General features: G+C 35.3%; 1 pseudogene; it reads left to right on the top strand.

The window, feature by feature from the left end:
- Positions 1-12,999: 12,999 nt before the first annotated feature.
- Positions 13,000-13,814, top strand: LOC103258549 (annotated as a pseudogene).
- Positions 13,815-14,284: the final 470 nt, after the last annotated feature.

The following is a 14,284-nucleotide window of genomic DNA, read 5'->3' as shown; positions in this document are numbered from 1 at the left end:
TTGTTTTCTGATATAAATCAAATATACTAGCAGTAAATCAGCAGCAAATAAAATGATGCAAGTTCTAATATCAACTTTTTTAATTGATTTTTGTTTTCTCATGGGACATGGAAATAAGCTGTGGGAGAAAGAAACATTTTTGAAGGTTGAAAGTTTACATGACTTTTCATTAGTTTAAAATTGAAGGTATAGTCACCTAAATGTTTTTAACCTTCTCTAAAAATTCCCTGAACAGATGGATGTTATCACTGTTCACTTTGTATCTAAACTGTAAGCTGGGCTCGGTGGCTCAGCCTGTAATCCTGCGCCTTTGGGAGGCTGAGGTCAGTGGATTGCCTGAGTCCGCGGGTTCGACACCTGCCTGGGCAACAAGACCTCATCTCTACAATAAATCAAAAAAACTAGCCGGGCATGGTAGTGTGTGCCTGTAGTTCCGGCTACTTGGAAGGCTGAGGTGGAAGGATCACCGGAGTCCAGCAGGTCGAGGCTGCGGTGGCCAAGAGCGGCCACTGCACTCCAGTCTGGGCGACAGTGAGATTCCAACTCAAAAAATAAAAAATAAAAATAAATAAACTGTAATATATTGACTATCATGGTCAGCAGAATTATATTGTACATAAAATTGATAGAGGTGGAAATTGTAGTCATTGTTTCTGAGCATTAGTGGTAATTTTTTATCTATGAAAGTTTTTATAAGTAAAAAATTATTTTCTTTAATAGTGTTTTTTATTGCTGTTGTAATAAAACAGTTAAAAAATCATGATCACTTTCCATATTTCAGTAAGAAATAAATAATTAAGTTTGATTATTTTTTATGTATGAAATCTGATTAAATCGAGTTAAAAATAAAGTAAGTTACACGGGGTAAGTTTAGCATTCACATAAGTACCTTAAAATTTTCACCATCTATGCTATGCCTGGACTGGTTTAAAAATTATTTGTAATACATAGGTCCTCCTCCTTAAACTTTTCTATGAATATATTCACTATGAAAATATTTTAAAAGAATATATTGGAACAGAGGCTTCTCATATTCATACTTGGATTGTCAAGTCACCATTTTGTTAAACTTATATTTTGAACTCTGGAACACTGTCATTATGTTTGTCTAAGTATTTCTTGATTCTACAGGTTATTAGGATATGCCTTATGTTTGACATCATATATTTCAAAATATGTTCATGTTTTTTTCTACTGTATATTAGCACATTAAATTCCAAAATTAAAAAGTTGCCCTTTTTCTTCATATGTCACATCTATGTCTAACAGAGAAACTAATTATAATACAAGTTTATCAAAAGAATGTTGCTGAAAAGAGAATGAAATGTGCATTCTGTGTCAATACCCAGTTCTCTCAACAGGAAAATATGAAATACATATGTATGGTAGAAAAATATTTTTTTCCGCAATCCTTATAAGTTCTTGGTTGAAACAGACCCATGTGCTAAAGGACAAATTCACAAGAGAAAAAGAGAAGTTTATTAACATTACTTATTCCCTAAGTATATGCATAGAAGTAGTTCTCAAAGAGATGGCTTTGAATTGCATCAATTAACAAAAATAGTATATTTTTAGATAAATGACAAGACAAAGGAAAAGAACTTTGAGTCTCTACAAGGGCAACAACTTATGGTAAGGCAAATAACTGACAGATAAAGGCTACTTAGTAAAGCTTGTGAACGTAGATGATGCCATCTCCAGGTCTATAAGAGTCTAAAGTTCTCTCCAGTGGCTTACATTTGTTCTACCTGGTTGAGAGAGGAGGTAGAATATCTTTCGTCTTTTTAAATGTATGCCCTGCTTTTGGGTAAATAGGGGGAGAGCAGAGAGCTTTTCTGTATCTGTTCCTTCTTAATTGCCTTCAGCTCAACAACCTTTTTGTCAAAGAAACATATTTTGGGGTGGCATATTCTGATTTTCCATAAGGATACCGGTTCAGCAAGAACTCTTGTCTTCAATTACTTTCTCATCTCACCCCCACACAGTTTCTTATAATCTATCTAAAATAAGTGTTCAACACTCATACTCTATAAAATATTTTATATACTTATGTGACTTAATAAATCACATCATAAGTTACAGCATAATTAAATGCATTGGACAATGTGGTATTCATATAGGATTACAAGATAAAAACACATTATTATAAGTCAGAATATTTGTTATAACTATACCTAGATACATGCGCGCACACACACACACACACACACACACACACACACACGTCTGTGTATCTTTCTTTCTTTCTTTCTTTCTTTCTTTCTTTCCTTCTTTCTTTCTTTCTTTCTTTCTATCTTTCTATCTAGCTAGCTAACTAGCTCGCTACCTATCTAGTCACTTAATGTTCTCTATAGGTTCCTGGAAACTTGAACTTTAAGCAAAATGACGCATAACAATACCTTTCTTTCCCCCGTCAAAGTTGTAAGGAAAGTACTACATCATTCATGGACCTGTTGTATGTTGTATAGCTTAAAGTCACAGTTTCCAATAACTTAATGATAATATTAAATGAGGACTTACTCTGTGTGGTGTGTGCATGTGTATGTGTAATATATACATACAAACAGATAAACAGGAATGATATTCACCAACAAGTGAAAAACAGTTTTAATTTTTTCCTCTTCTTTGTGTTTATCTTCTTAGAAGTCCACATATAATATACTGTAATATTACATAATGAGAATGTAAAAATGAATGTACTCCATGTAATTTATGGCAGAAATTTTCTGTTTCAACATAAGACTTAAGAGTTTCTATACAGGCTATAATTAAGACAAAATCATTATTTTTAAATTTTTCTTTATGTTTATTTTTTATGACTGTGTGCTTCAACTAAGGTTTCTTTTACAGTTTTATTTTATGTAGGTTCTAGACATCATTATATTGTATTTTTTTTCTCTTTTCTACTCCTCTATTCCTTCCCTCCTCCTTTCTTCTTTCCTTTCTTCTCTCCTTCCTTTCTTCTTTATTCCTTTTTTTCTTCTTTCCTTTATCCTTCCATCTTACAACATGCATTAAGTTGTGATATGAGGTATACAAAAGCATATTTTATAACAACCCTGCCCATTAAAATTTGGCAACCTAGAAGTGGAAATGGTCATGTGCATTAATAATTACAGGATTGTATATTATTTTATTTTTATTTTTTTATTTTTTATTTTTTTTGAGTTGGAGTCTCACTCTGTCGCCCAGACTGGAGTGCAGTGGCCGCTCCCGGCCACCGCAGCCTCGACCTGCTGGACTCCGGCGATCCCTCCGCCTCAGCCTTCCGAGTAGCCGGAATTACAGGCATGCGCTACCACGCCCAGCTAATTTTTTGATTTATTGTCGAGATGAGGTCTCGCCGCCCAGGCGTGTCTCAAACCCGCGGGCTCATGCAATCCACTCACCTCTGCCTCCCAAAGGCGCGGGATTACAGGCTGAGCGACTGAGCCCGGCATACTGTACATCTTAATTAGAAGTCACTATATCATACGTACCCTACATAGCTATGAAGATAAAAGTGATCTCTTACTACCTTACTTAGTAATCTCCAGGAATAATTTTTGCTGTCTCCTCTGTGACCTTCAACTGGGTAGAATTTGAATTCTAGAAAAAGAGAATGAATGCTTCCTAATGGAAACTCAGTCATTGTTCTTATGAGATGGAATCTCATGTTGTCCTCTGGCCATTTTTGGACTCTTCATACTACTGAATGTTTACACAGAAAAGGGACTTTCTGTACTTGCAGGAGATGATTGGTCAATAAGTACAAGTGAGGTAAGAGGACCGCTTGTAAACTCCGGAGACTAAGAACCTTCTTAGTTCTCTCTAGTCCCAATGACTTCAGCAATAAAAAACTGTGGTAAGTCATTAAAGATAAGTCACTTAGGGGCACAGTTCACAAATGAATGGAAGTTTGGATCATCCTACCAGATAAAGCACTCTATTTAACTGAGATGCTTAGATAAGGTAAATGGAAGATAAAACGAGTGATGGGAGAAGGCTGCTATGATTAACGTCTTAGACCTCCCGATCATCTGTGAAAAGGAGATTGTAACAATTATATTTTACCTTACTCTAGTCCTGCCTTGCTCATTAGTTTATTATAATTCCTTGTATGAAAACACTAGTAGTGGTTAATCTTTTGAGTACAATGATATGGTGGCAGCTGATGGGACTTCATATGCCCCTTGTGAAGAGGCTAAATTTTCTTTTCTGTTTTCTTTTCCAAATTAACTCTCTATTTGTCACTACCCCACTCTATGTCCTGATTTGCTAAAAGCAAGTCTATTCAAAGTGTGTATGGAAGGCTTGTTACGCCCCATGAGCTGTTTTTACTAGTAGTAGTGGTAGTAGTAATGTCGGTTTACAATGAGATAAAATGACCAGATTCTTTTGTGTTGAACTACAGAAGCTTATATATTCTGGGTATTATTGCCTTATTAACAGTGGTAATTAGTTATATATAGAAAGTAGACAATCATTTTCAGGTGAGTCTGACTAATGCTAATTTAATATTGTGTAAAGCTGATAAAGAAGATAAAAATATTGAATTGTCTCAATTAGTATTGAAAAAAAATTGAACAAGCTTACTTTTCAAAAGAAGCACTATGTAGAAAACCCTAAAATTCCACACACATACACACACATACAAACTATTAGAACTGATAACTAAATACTGCAACATAGCAGAATACACAATCAACATATGAAAATCCGTTGCACTCTTATACCTAACAAATTAAACAATTCAAAAAATAAATTAAGAGACTAATTCAATCTACAATAGCATAAAAAAGAATAAAATACATAGGAATTAATTTAACCAAGAAGATGAATATGTTGTACATTTCTGGAAGAAATGCACTGCATCGGGATTTGAAGTAGGATCTTTAATGCATAAATGCTTTATTCATCGTTTTAGAGATCAGATGATTAAAATGACCTTTGGAAAGTATCTGAGAGAAGCTTATTTAATTTAGTTTGGTTTATTTATTTGATTTTTTTGGTAAAAGCAATTATCAAACTTTGGAAAAGGAATAAGACTTAAAAAATCGATTTCATTTGTAGTTAGAAAGAACATAAATTAAATTTTAGTGGGTTCAATTCCTCATATGAAAAATCTGTTATAAAACTTTTAATATTTGAGTATTCTATAATTAATTACATCTGTGACTCCTTAATTATCCAACTCAAGCATATTTATTTTTTCTATGACAGATACTACAATCAGAAAAAAAAAAACTAGAATGTACTGTCTCTTAATACTTGTCCAATTTATATAAAAATGCAAAATCTGCTTGATCACATAATGGTCCTTTAATATGTCCTTCAATTAATTATTTCCAGAAGGAAATGACCTAGGAAAATATAACATTTTTCTATAAAGTGATTGGCATTTAGTGTATTTGTAAAGTTCTGCTGATTTTATCTTTACCCTGATTTCTTATTAATGAACTTTGCTTTGTTGCTTATGAAATTTGTTTCTTTGAATGGTTTTAGAGGTGAGAAAAGAGATTTGAGTTATAACCACTCAGAATTCTAATATAGATAGTAAAAAACCACATTGTTATTTGTCTACTGAGTAAAATATTTTAAATATATTATATTACAAATTAAACCTGACATCAGAGGAGAATTGGAGAAGGATTATAATGTGCTCAGTCTTTCTGCCTAAAATATAAATCTGGATTTGGAGCAACCAGAAATATAGAAAAAAAATGAAATTTATGGAAAAGATGTTCGTTTTGTTTTTACTATCAATTAATTTCACCCCATCTTTTAAACATCTCCTTTCTCTTATATAATTCTTTTTTGTGGGTTCTATAATAAATAGGATACTTTTATCTATTTTTGAATATCTAGAGAGTCTATGCATGAAAAGTTGCTTAGGTTTTCACTAATATTAAGTATGTTGACGTGGTACATTTAAAATCAAAAGTATATTTTACTATAAATTCAACTTCCAAATTTTTTTATTCTTGTTATAAATATAGTGAACTTGAAAAAGTAAGAACTACTTACAATTTTTTAAAAATCAATATTCTATTGACTCATATGTTGAACAAACATAATTCCTCTATACTATGACTTCATGTGTAATATTTAATAATTAAACTTCTGTGAAAACTTAAAATTACATTTACAAATGTAAATACAAACTCTTCCGGCATCTAAAGGAATAGACAAACATCCTAGAAGGCTTTTTTCCTAAGGTATTTAATTAAATATTTTAATCAATCTCATTTATAAATTTACTGAATTGAATTCTTTAAAATTTGAAATAGTGTTTAAAAGCTTAGTAAAAATCAATTATGTTTCAAATCTCATATTCAACAGCAACAAAAATTTTCTACAGTTGCATTTTCACTGAAAAAAGGAAATTCACCCTTTCAAATGAAGTGTTGATGAAAAATTTGGGAACTTTATCTTGCTAGAGGTTTAATTTCTTGGTGAAAAAGTTGAAGAACAACAAGATTTAAGATTACTTATTGATTGTGATGGAGCCACAAGTTAAGAGATTGAGCCTCTTCATCTTTTTGAATTAATCAATCCCTCATATATATTTTAAAACACATATCTTAAACAATATGTGTTTCTCAGATTTGCAACCCTGAGATTTTTATTAATAAATAAAACTGATTATTTTATTAACATCTTGATGGAGGAGGAGAGTGGGGTAGCAGGATTTTTTTGACCAACTTTAATAATTATATTGAAAAAATACATATATGTGTTATGGTCTGTTTTTGTTTTTTATTTCAATGGCATCAATCTGATGGTCTGAGATTAATAAAATCTGTAGTACTCTGACGGCATGAACCTTATTTCATAAGTCTGTGAATTGAATACATTGTAATTCAATGTCTTCATATTTTATCCCTTAGTCCAGTTGATACATTCAGCAAATATTAATAAGTGTTTTGATCTTAGTAATATGAGCTTTTCTGCCTTTCATCTTGTTCACTTTTGCTTTTTCTAGCAAAAAAAAATGGCCTTTGCTTCATGACAAACTCTCAATGATAACTGTGAATAAACTCTGCCCTCTTTTTGTTTACTGTTTTCTTACTCATGTTCTTTTCTGTTGGCTTTTATGTAAATGCTGTGCTTCTTTTATCTCAATTGTAAAGAAAGCCTTTTTCATATTTTAAAAATATTGTGAATATTCACAATTTAGTGGAAAGTAATGCATGATCCCTTTATATGATTAAACTTATATAAATGCCCAGTAATTCTGGGATAAAAAGTACTATTGATTGTGTAACTATGTGGCTCTACTTACGTACATACTTTATGTATTTCTTATAATAACCTATCTTGCTGCTTATAAAAATCTGAGAATTTTACCTAAGATCACAGAGTTAGTCAGCAATGGAGCCAATATTTTAGCATAGATCTTTTGACGTTAAAGAGTGTATTAGTAATCTAATGCTGCATGACATTATCTTCAAAAGGTAGTGATTTGAAAAATACACGTGTATTTATTTATTTATTTTTATTTGTATATTTTTTTGAAAGCAAGATTTCTGGAGAGGACAGAAAAGTTCTCACAGTGGAAGGGGACCTGAAGGGGTTGCCTCACATTTATTATTTTATGGTTTTTTTTCAAGTCAAGAGTCCAGGCACAGCATTGTCAAGTCCTCTACTTAGGTTTTCACAAGAGTACGATTAAGGAGTTGTCAGGGCTACAGTATGATCTGAATCTTGACTAGGGAAACATTCACTTCCAATCTTGCTCAGGTTGTTGTGTGTTCCTTGTGTACTCAGAACACAACATAGCTTGTTGGGTTCTGTTCTTTGTGGTTGTTGGACTCAAGTCTTCACTTTCTTGGTGCCCATCAGCTGAAGGCTTCCCTACCCTTAGCTCCTAAAGGCGGCGTGCAGTTAGTTCCTTGCTATGTTAGTCTCCCAATGCAGCTGATTCCTTTGTAAACTCCCACAAGGGAAAAAGACAGATTGTGAAAGAGAGAGAGAAAAAGAGAGAGAGAGAGAGACAGAGAGACACAGAGAGACAGAAAGAGCATCAACACGATAGTCACTAGAATCTTGTGTTATGTAACCACAAAATTACACACATCGAAAGTATAAACATAGACTTTTCTTTTGTGTAGAAGTAAGTCCCAAGTTTGGAACCATACTTAATCCCACTATCCTCTTTTTAGGAGTGGAATGTTATAATATCAGGAACTATATTTTTGTCTGTATTTATATCTGTCTATGGCCAAGGAAAATTAGTTCTAGGGTCAGATTACCAACAATTGCATTGTAACATTCTCCCATATTTTACTTTAGAGTTATTTCCATTTGAATCTTTTGAATTTTCTCAAAATAGGGCATAAAATCCAAACTAGATAATTTATACAAACAAGAATTTTGTATGTTTCTCAGGAATTGAAAATAAAACTAATGAAGTTTTGATGTTTTCATATTTTTTTGTTGTTTGTATATTTCTAAGGCAATAGCAAGATATAGAAAAAGGAGATCTAAACTGTCAATCAATAAAACCAGACTTTGGTTTGGGATGTATTTTACCAGCTAGGTCTTCTTGGTCAGGTCATCTTAACACTTAGGATAGGGAAATGTGGAGATATCAAAGGGATGATCATCAAGTATGTATGTATGAAGAGATCGTAAGTTTCTTCTTAGTTCTAAAATTCTAGGTTACAAATTTGATTGTGTAAGTGACATATAAACAAAATATAACTTCTACACTAAAATGCATAATACATTCTTTTATTTAATACTTTATTCACAACAGTATATAGATATTAGTAATTGCCTACATTTTAATGTCTGTATATCATTTTCTACAGAAGAACTATAAGCAGATAAAGAAAGTGTCTATTCCTATTGTTTTATTCTTAAATTTCTGTGCCAACCCTGGTATAACCCTATCATGTATCATGAAGAAAAATATATAAATACAAAATATTTTTACCTAAGAAATATAAGTAATGTATACTTTGGTAAACCCTCCCATTTTGTATTTTTTTTCTTTTGAAGTAAATTTTACATTTTAAGATCCAGCATAGTTTTACAGAATAACATGTTTTTAATACTTGGAAGTTTTTGTTTAACTGCTATTGACTGTGTGGGTTTTATTTTCCATCTTTAGAAAGAATTGCATGTAATTAATATATTCCAAACAGTCAAGCCTAGCCCAACCACAATTTTAACTTTATAAAGTTGCTGGACAGACATATTACATATTTCTTGCCATCTAAGAGTTTTCCAAATACTTATCTAGATACAATATGTATATACATAGCTGAAATTCAGTTTATATAATTGTAAATGAAGATGTGTGAAAGATTAAAGAAAAGAGACACTGCTTCCAGGAAGATCAGGAAATTTTTCATAAAGGAGAAATTTGAATGTATCATATTTTTATTATTTTTTTATTTTAAAGATGTTGAGTACAAGTCAGGTTTGGATATATTAATGGTCAATGAGGCAGTTCTACTTTAACCAACACTTCAATTGAAAGAGGGACAGATAAAATTGTGGGTAACTTCTTTCCAGAAGGCCCATTCCAGAAGGTGGGTGTGCAAGGTCCATCTGAATCTGATAAATCATTCTGCTACCTCAACTATAAGAAAACATATATTCCTGTTTTAAACTACTAAATTTGTGGATGGTTGATTACACAACAATAGACAACTAATACATAGTATAACTTAATTTTTCTATTGTATTATATTCAGTGCTGAAATTCCTCAAAAACTGAAAGTAATATCAAATAAAGGGATTCTAAATAATGGGTTTTCCAATATTTTCTTGCAGCAGTATCTTTCCAATCTTTCATCCCTATTCAATTACTGAACCATTCGAACCATACTCAGTACTCCATAATCTAATTTTCACTACATCATCTAAACATTCATTGTTTTACCACTAAATTGCACCTTTTTATTCACCAACCCCTTCAAAAACAAGAGGAGAGGATTTAAGCATGAAACGAATGTTTTAGCCTGATAATCTGGGAATCTAGATTTTACTCAATACTAACTAAATAATTATCATGCTTATTGCTTAACCTCACTGGGAAACTACATATTAGCTAAATTTTCACTTTTTAATTTTTAATTTGTCTTAATCAAACAATGCCCATTTGGGAGCTTTGTTTTTGTTTTTGTTTGCAAGGGGTAACATACAAGAAAAAGCAATTGATTCTTCTGGTTATATGATGTAGCTAAACATTCTTACTATTGGCTCACACTAGGGAAAGATTGTAGGAGAAATTGCATGCAATTCATATTGTTTATACACCTTTACATAATTAATTGTTTTATAGCCCCAAGTAGTGAATTCTATCCATAGAGTAATTTTCCTTATTTTCATGTTTGGAATGAACCCAAGCAATCAATTACTCTTTTCCCCCACAGAACCTACACTCTCATCTTCACTGAATTAGGTTAATTAGAAAGGAAATAGACACCCCCTTCCCCCACATCCACCTCCACAGCATTTTTAGAGAATGATCTATTTGTGTTATAACTGCCTATTTAAGGAAGCAAATAAGCCAGGCTCGGAGGTTCAGCCTGTAATCCCGCGCCTTTGGGAGCCTGAGGTAAGTGGATTGCCTGAGCCTGTGGGTTTGAGACCTGCCTGGGCAGCGAGACCTCATCTCTACAATAAATCCAAAAAAAATCACCCGGGCGTGGTAGCACATGCCTGTAGTTGCAGCTCCTTGGAAGGCTGAGGCGGAAGGATCGCCGGAGCCCAGCAGATGGAGGCTGCGGTGGCCGGGAGCGACCATTGCGCTCCGGTCTGGGTGACAGAGTGAGACTTCAACTCAAAAAAAAAAAGTAAATAACTTTTCCGGGAAAATATTAAATATCCAATTATAATTTATACCACACACATATATATATTTCGTTTCTATAATATGCATATATATAGTAATCCCTCAGTATCCATGAGGGACTGGTTCCTGGATCCTCTAACGATACTAAAATTCAGAGATGCTCAAGTCCCTTGTATAAAATGGTGAAGTATTTGCATATAACCATGCACATCCTCCCAAATACAGTTATGCATGAACTAACTTTGTTTTGGTCAAGGATAAACTGCATATATGATGATGGTTCCATTAGATTATAATACCATATTTTTGCTGTACCTTTATAATGTTTAGATATGTTTAAGTACACAAACATTATTGTGTTATTCTTGCTTACAGTATTGAGTATGGTAATATGCTGAATAAGTTTTGTAGCATAGCAGCAATAGGCTATATCATACAGCCTAGATGTATAGTAAGCTATACTGTCTAGATTTGTGTAAGTATACTCTGTGATATTCCCACAGTTATGAAATTAGCTTAGGACACACTTCTCAGAATGCATCCCTATCATTAAGCGACCCACAGATGGTACTTAAAACCATCTCTAGATTACTTATAATATCTAATACAAAGCAAATATTAGGTAAGTAGTTATGCTGTATGGATTATGACAAGAGAGATATCTGTACATGTTCAGTACAGCTGCAACCATCCTTTTTTTCTCTTAATTATTTTAAATTCCTAATTGGTTGAATCCAAGGATAAAGATCTCTCTGATATGAGGATCAACTGTGTATGTAGATGCATGCGTGTCGGGGGGGAGGGTATGTGTGTGTATAGTTCCCAACAAAGCTAAACACTGTGCTGGAGATAAGTAAAAAGCATTCAGTATGAAGATTGCTAATAGTACCAATGTGTTAAATAAAACCTTCACCTGACATTCAGTCTAAGTTGAGTTTCTATGAGAAAATTAATTCAAGATCACCTGAAGATAGGAAGGGGAAAAAGGAGTCACACTCTATTGACAGCAGGCTTGGATGGGTTGCCTATCAGTTGGAATGTGTGATAGGGAGATTTGACCCTTGGAGACACAGAATCTCCTTTAAAGCTGTGTCTAGAACAGGCATTCCCTCTCTATTCACAAACTTCCAATAATGATCATTTTGGATTCAATTATTAATGATTCAAACCTCTTAAGTACATATAAATTCTTCCAAACTGCTTGTTACACTCACGTGTTGACCAAGCACGATAACCCAAGCTTTGTGATATGAACGTAGACTTGGTTTCTAAAGACTTCTATGGCATAAAATAATTCATTTTGCTTTAGCCTCCAATGATTTCCCTTCCCAAATAGAGTTAGTAACATAGGCAGCAATAACCTTAACTCTCAGTTTTTTCGTTTGATTCTTGTGCTAGGAATTACAGTTAGCACTTCACATCGGTTATTTTGTTTAGCATCAAAGCAATCCGATAGGCTCCTCTTTAATGTGAATTATATTTGCATAATTGGTAAGAAGGGGAATAAAGTTGGTACGATGAGGAAATTTGATTGATTTATGTGATTTTCCAGTTACTTAAATTTACTCATAGATGTTTTGTTTATACTTTGATATAATCTGGGCAAGTTTTTCTCACAATAAAAAAGAAAGACTTAGCTATGGAAGATCTTAAAACCTATTAAAAACTTAAAATAGACTTTGCATTGGCTGAAGTTGAAGGAACAAGATGGGGGCGTCGGCAGAGTGACAGGGCTCCTCTGCGCAGGAGCCGGCGGCCCTGGTGGCGGTGGTGTCGCCGCCCCTCCCGGCGCCGCCCCTCAGCCTGTGCGGTCACCCTGGAAGCAAAGCAGTGGCGGCCTCCCCGACAAGCGCCGGCCTGTGGCCGTGCGGGCCTCAGACGCGGCCTCGAGAGGAGCCCGGTGAGCGGCACTCAGGTCCTGGCGGCTCTGCTCTCCCTGATGCGAGAAGGTCTCCGAGGCCGTGTCCCCTGCCCGCAGCCGAGCCCCGGCCTCCGTCCTCCCCAGGGGTGTCCGGGCCAGGCTCCGCCTCCATCGTGGCCCCTCAGGACAGCGAGCACCAGCTGCTCCAAGGCCGAGTACGAGCTGATGCTCAAGATCAGGTCTGGCTCCTTCGGGAACATCTACCAACAGCTAGAAGGTGGCCATGCAGCTGGCGTCTCAGAAGGCGGCATCCCCAGCTGCTGTATGAGAACAAACTCAGTAAGGTCCTGTAAGGCGGGGTGGGTATCCCCCCATACGGTGGTATGGTCAGGAAAAAGACTACAATGTTCTGGTCATGAATCTGAGGGGACCCATCCTTGAAGACCTCTTCAATTTCTGTTCAAGAAGATTCACAATGAAAACCGCACTTACCTTAGCTGACAAGATGATCAGTAGAATTGAATATGTGCTTACAAAGAATTTTATACAGAGACGTTAAACCAGGTAACTTCCTAATGGGTGTTGGGCGTCACTGTAAGAAGTCATTCCTTATTGATTTTGGTTTGGCCAAAAAGTTCAGAGACAACAGGATAAGGCAACACATACCATACAGAGAAAATAAAAGCTTCACGGGCACTGCCCGATATGCTAGCATCAATGCACATCTTGGTATTGAGCAGAGTCGCCGAGATGACATGAAACCATTAGGATATGTTTTGATGTATTTTAGTAGAAGCAGCCTGCCGTGGCAAGGACTGAAGCCTGCAACAAAGAAACGAAAATATGAAAAGATTAGTGAAAAGAAGATGTCCACTCCTGTTGAGGTTCTGTGTAAGGGGTTTCCTGCAAAATTTGCCATGTACTCAAACTATTGTCGTGGGCTAGCTTTGAGGAAGTTCCTGGTTACATGTATCGGAGGCAGCTATTCAGTGTTCTTTTCAGGACCCTGGACCACCAGTATGACTGACTACACATTTCACTGACAATGTTAAAGCAGAAAGCAGCACAGCAAGCCACTTCTTTCAGTGGGCAGGGCCAGCAGGCCCAAACACCCACAGGAAAGCAGACTGACAAAACCAACAGAGTAACATGAAAGATTTCTAAGCATGATTTGAGGAACAGAAGTAGCAGAACTAATGATTGGAGCAGCATTTGTTTCTCCCCAAATCTAGAAATTTTAGTTCATATGTGCACTAGCCAGTGGTTGTGGACAACCACTAACTTGGTGTAAAGAACTTAATTTCAAGCCAGGCTCGGTGGCTCAGCCTGTAATCCTGCGCCTTTGGGAGGCTGAGGTGAGTCGATTGCTTGAGCCCGCGGGTTCGAGACCCGCCTGGGCAGCGAGACCTCATCTCTACAATAAATAAAAAAATCAGCCGGGCGTGGTAGCGCATGCCTGTAATTCCGGCTACTTGGAAGGCTGAGGTGGAAGGATCGCCGGAGCCCAGCAGGTCGAGGTTGCGGTGGCCGGGAGCGGCCACTGCACTCCAGTCTGGGTGACAGAGTGAGACTCCAACTCAAAAAAAAAAAGAGCTTAATTTCAGTATAAACTGACTCTGGGCAGCACTGGTGAT

This window comes from Carlito syrichta, unplaced genomic scaffold (assembly GCF_000164805.1).
Source record: "Carlito syrichta isolate Samal-C Ts95f unplaced genomic scaffold, Tarsius_syrichta-2.0.1 Scaffold302281, whole genome shotgun sequence".
NCBI classification, from domain to species: Eukaryota; Metazoa; Chordata; class Mammalia; order Primates; family Tarsiidae; genus Carlito; species Carlito syrichta.
The sequence above is the reverse complement of the archived record's forward strand: the minus strand, read 5'-3'. Positions and strand labels throughout refer to the sequence as shown.